We start from the raw sequence: 5,808 nt of genomic DNA, 5'->3' as shown, positions 1-5,808 counted from the left end.
ACTGCCGCTTCCGGGCGGTCCCGCGGGGCATGCTGGGTACTGTAGTCGCGGCCGCACGGCAGGGCTCGGCAGGAGGCGGCGGCGCAGCGCCCCCGTGCGGATGGGAGGAGCGCAGCGCTCTGGCCGCCATGTCCGGCCGTGTCCGGCCTCAGCCGGTGCCGCACCGCGGGGGCTGCTCCGCTCTGTGACGCCAGGGAAACGAGCTTGAAGATCATCTAGTTCCAAACCCCTGCCGTGGGCAGAGATACCTTCCACCAGACCAGCTTGCTCAAAGCCCTATCCCTGGCCTCGAACACTTCCAGGGATGGGGCATCCACAGCTTCTCTGGGCAACACGTGCCAGTCCCTCACCACCCTCACAGTAAAGAATTTCTTCCTTATATCTAATCCAAATCTCAATGGCTTGTGTGAACAGAAAGCTAATTTTTTTTTTTTTTTAAATACATGCAAGTCTAATATTCATGATGAATTAACTTCTTGGTTCACCAGGGAAGTAACTGGGCAGTACAGGGATATGATGTTTGTATCTAATACCTCAGAGTTATCTCCTTTTCTGGGCAACCTGTGTCACTGACTGGCATCCCTCACAGTAAAGAATTTCTTCTTAATATCTAATTTAAACCTGTCCTCTTTTAGTTTAAAACCCTTGACACATGTCCTGTCACTGTTGGCTCGTTTAAAAAGTCTCTGTCTTCTCACAAGCCCCTCAAGGTGCTGGAAGGCCGCAGTGAGGTTTCCCTCTAAGCCTTCTCCTGGCTGAACGTGACCAACTCTCTGAGCCTTTGTAGGAGAGGTGCTCCAGCCCTTTGGTCATCTTTGTGGCCTCCCCTGGACTTGCTCCAACACTACCACATCCTTCTTCTTGTGTTGAGATCCCCAGAGCTGGAACACAGCACTCTGGGTGGGCTATCACAAGAGCAGAGGGGCAGAATCCCTTCCCTCACCCTGCTGCCCACGCTGCTTTTGCTGCAGCTCAGGACAAAATGGCTTTCTGGGCTATGAGCACACACTGCCAGGTTGTGTTCAGCTTTCTATACATGAGAGCCCCCAAATCATTCTCCTCAGAGCTGCTCTCAGTAAGTTCCTCTTCCAGTCTGTGCTCATATATGGGATTGCCCCGCCAGATGCAGCCCCCTGCACTTGCTGAACTTCACGAGGTTCTCATGGGCCCATGAATCAACAGCTCCCGTGTTGCCGAGATACAGACATTGGAAACAAACCCCAACAATAGCAACAAAGAGCTGTCAGTAAGGGAGAGGAGCCGCAGATCGGCGCCTTCTCTGCAGGGATGTTTTTGTTAAACGCTAACAGTGTCACACGCAGGCCCAGGATGGCAAATGCTCCTTGAGCAGCACACAGTTCTTTCCATCCACAAAAGCTTCCCTGGCGGCGCAGAAAGGCTGAGTGCCCCAGGGTGCTGATTTTCCACTTCAGACAAACAGCGAGATGGCAAACTGGGTGTTTGGAAGCTGTGATTTCTGTCAGCCGGAGCCAGCAGCTGAACTCGGTAGGTTTCAGCAAGACAGAGAGCTGCTCATCAGGAATGCTCTCCCGGTTCGCCGTCGGAGGGCAGCAGCCTACAGCCGGATCGGCTGGCAACGGGACTCGGTTCTGATCAGTTCCTCCTTCTGCTCTGTTTTATTCTCATTTGTACATATTCGGTGCAGGACAGCCACTGCTGTATGCTCTCAGCTGGCTTTTCTACAGCTTTTGCACGCACACAACCCACACATCTCGATATTATCAGTCCATTTGTCTGGGTGAGGGTCTGCAGCAGGGATTACTTGCATGCTGCCGTACTCTGCAAGGATGCTGTAGGGTAGAAGGGTCTCCTCTGAAAATAGGAAAGACAAGTGGATGTGCGCCACCAAGAGAAAAATGTTGAAACCAGTGAGATGGTTGGAAAGAGGGGAAATAACAAGACACATCCTCTGCCTGGTGTTGGGACCATCCATCTATCATCCCTGCCCCAGCATCCATGAGCAGACCCCCTCACAGCTCTGTTCTGCTTCACCTCAGGGGTTAAGAGGGGAGTATTGCTGGGAAACAGAACTGGCTCTGATCCCTCTCTTACCTCACTGGTGAGACAAAGCCAAAGTGTAAGATACAGCTTGGGAGGCAAAGGTGAGTGAGATTCAACAGCCTGGAGTGGGGCAGAAGACACCTTGCATCTAGAAGATGCTATTAATCATAATTTTGTCCTCTAATTGTTTCAGCATTGGCTGGTATTGTATATATTTAGGAACATGAGACCTCCACAGTGTCTCTTACTCAGGTCAGTGTGCTATGACTCTTCTGCATTACAAAGCCAGGCTATGCCACTGCTGGCTACTCAGTGGCCTCTTGTGCTTCAGCATCGTGCTAGCCAACATCTCTAAGGATTTCACTCTCATTTGCTAAAGGTACCTTGCAGGTAGGAGGTTGTTACCCAGCAGCTCTCCAGAGTTGCTTAAGCTCTTTATGGGAAACACAGAGAGAAGGGCTGGTGCATTCTACACAGTTTTGAACTGACTGGAGCTTAGGAGCTTAGCTGTGCTTCACAAACATGCAGAGACAAAGAGCAGGGAGCAGGTGAATAATGCCAGAGCAGATCAACAACAACAGTACAATAGATTCTGTATTCCCCATACAAGAGAATTCACTGAGGCAGGCATCCTGGAAAGCTTTCTTCCTCCTAAGGTACCTATCACAGTTTGCTTTCCAACTAGATAAGCACATTTGCAGCAAATTGGATTACCTTCCAAATAAACATGCAGGGTGGGGTATGGGAGCCTGGGGTAGGATAGGTCAGCGCTCTGCATGATTAATTTACTTACATCAGGCTCAGATGAATCTTACTAAATTAAATTTAGATGGAGTATGGGCTGTGGACAGGCAGACTTTGAAGCTGTGGTTGACATGATGTTGATTTTCCTCCTTGTCGATGTCTTGAATAACATTGAGACCCCAGTGGGAAGGAATAATAGGAGAGGGATCGCAGATGTATTTGATTAATTCTTGTCTAAGTCAGTGAGGTAGCTGCAGTCGATGGAAACATGCTGACTTCTATCAGCAGAGGCTACTGCTTGTTCTTTGTAATCTTGTAGCAGTGAGAAGCCCAAGCCCTGCATCAGCATCTCACCATTGTGAAATCTCAGTATGTAGCTCCTGCATGCAGGCAAAGTCAATACAACTCTAGTGTGGAAATTAGTTAGTGAAAAAAGGCTTTGGTGCTTGTTGCTTGATACTCCTCTTGCCTGTCTTTCTGAATTACCCTCTCCTTGCCCTTCACAGAACTTCCATCTACCAGCTGTGTGATACTTTGGTGGTCAGGTGCACCCCTCAAGCATAAGCCCATCCACCTATTGCATCTTTCCCTAGATGTCATGATGTTTCATGGGCTCACTAAGCTATGGATAACTGACCCTGACATTCCCAGTCTAGGTCACTCCAGAAATCCAGGTAGATTCTGCTCCCTTGTAATCAGATGATGTTTGGGTACACTGTGCAGCAGTGTCCAACAAAGCCTGCTGCTTCTGTGGATCACATGCCAGGCCATCAAACCAGCGTTCTTGGATGGGTGCTTTGTAGCAGTGGTTTTCTTTGCAGTCCATGCATGTAGGCTTCTAGATTTGATGTGGGCACATTGTTCCACTTTTTCATGCTCCTGATTGAGCAGGAGGAACCATAGGCTGGCATGACATGCCCTGGATCCCCCTTTCCCTCTGATAGGATGGAGACAACTCTGTGGGGCATCTCTGGCAGCTGAGACCAAGACCTTTGGTCAGGGGGAGGAGGGGAAGTTCTCTTTGAATCCTGGGAGCCACTGGAACTGTCACTCTGCAGTTAGTGCTTCGGGGTCTGTCCAGTGCATCAGCCCCACGGTGTTGGCATACAGCACTGGTGAGTTTTTGCACCTTCTGAACATGGACTGGGTGCAGTCCCACCATCTCTACTTCCCTCAGGCATTGGATGCCTTTACAGTGGTGGTTAACTTGCCCAGGCATCGTACCAAGTCATCCTTGAGGGAGTAACTGACTTTCATTGAAAACAAGAATTATGTCCAAAGGCTTCCCTTTGTCAGTCCCAGTGTCTCTCCTTAGGGATCCCAGCTGTTGGCTAACTCCTGGCAGCAGACCCCAGTATCCTGACATTGGAGCAACCAGGCAGCAATCTGCTCATCTGGCTTCTGGCTGTAATTTTTCCACAGATCTTGCAGCTCCTTTAAAACTTGGGGTTTATGGCTTGAGCGATTTCCACCTCCTTGGTCTCTTTGTCACTCCCTCATCCTGCCTCCTCTGATGGTGCTTGGCCAAGCCCAAAAACATTGCCAGAATTTGATGGGTCTCATTGGGTTAGGCAAGGCACCTTCCTTCAAGTCGTGAGCCAGTTCAACAGGTGCCTGTTCAAGTGTAAAATCTGAGGCTATTGAAAGTGATAACTGCTCTAGGCACTGCCTCTAGGCACCTTCCCAAACCCTCCCACAAACCTTGCCAGCACCAAGTGGCCATGTTGGTGCACATTTCTTTGTCACCTCACCAACAATGCTTTATGCTTTGTTTACTCTTGTGCCAGGACCAAGCCAGGTTCTGCAGGCCCAACAGCAATCCAACAGTGCTTGAGAACATCATCAAAGAGCATGCATGGTCATCTACAGGGAACTTGGGAGCCCATGAAAAAAAGCTGGACACATCCAGCCCAGAGGAGCAGAGGATCCATCCCAGGGGAGCAGAGGGAGGTGTAATCCCTAATGCTTCCCACAAGGGAGCTCACACAGCACCAGAGGAGCATCAGTGCCAGGGCCGTCCGCCAGCCCTGGCACATGGCCTTTCCCAAAGGCCATTGCCTTTTTCCAAAGGTGTCCAGGCACATGAAGTAAAGCAGTGAGCACCACAGCAAACAGCAGAAACAGCCTTGGACTGTGATATACAGTAAAGAACACAAGCTGCATGGCCAGCACAGGACCTGCCAGTTAACAACACAAACTGCTGATAGAATGCTCACATGGAACCCGTTATGTCAGGCCCCATGCTGCACTTGGAACAGACTGTTGTGGGCTGGCCCTAGCTAACAGACACCTACCTTAGCTGCTCACTGCCTCCCCTCCCTCATGGGATGGGGAGAAAACAGAATGAAGTTGAGAAGATTTGTGGTTTGAGCTAGTGATAGTTTAATGGGGAGAGCAAAAGCTGCATGCACAGGTAAAGCAGGGGGAAAAAATGAATTTATTACTACTTCCCACTGCCAGACACATGTTTTGCTACTTCTTGGCAAGGAGGACCTCAGCCTTAGTTGAGAAGACAAATGCCATAACCCCAAACATAGCTTCACAGAATCACAGGATCACAGACTGGCTTGGATTGGGAGGGACCTTAAAGACCATCCAGTTCCAAACCCCTTCCACTAGAGCAGGTTGCTTAGAGCCCCATCCAGCCTGGCCTTGAACACTTCCAGGGATGAGGCAACCTGTTCCAGTGCTTTACCACCCTCACAGTGAAGAATTTCTTCTTAACATGCTTCATTCTTCCTCCTTCCCCTGAGCTTTTACTGCTAAGCATGATGTCATATGGCATGGAATGTCCCTTTTTTCAGCAAGAATCAACTGTCCTGGCTGTGCCCCCTTTCAACCCTTTGCCAACCTCCAGCCAACTTGCTGGCTGAGATAGGCAGAGGAGGAAAGAGAGAAAACCACAGATGCTTTGTAAGCTCTGTGCAGCAATAGCCAAAACACTCTTGTGTTACCAGCACCATTTCAGCCACAGTTTCAAAGCATCGCTCCACACAGGCTGTTAGGAAGAAAAGGTAACTCCATCCCAGCCAGGCCCAGTAC

The sequence above is a fragment of the Ammospiza nelsoni genome, chromosome 2 (genome assembly GCF_027579445.1).
Source record: "Ammospiza nelsoni isolate bAmmNel1 chromosome 2, bAmmNel1.pri, whole genome shotgun sequence".
Classification (NCBI taxonomy): domain Eukaryota; kingdom Metazoa; phylum Chordata; class Aves; order Passeriformes; family Passerellidae; genus Ammospiza; species Ammospiza nelsoni.
This window is presented reverse-complemented; position numbering follows the sequence as displayed.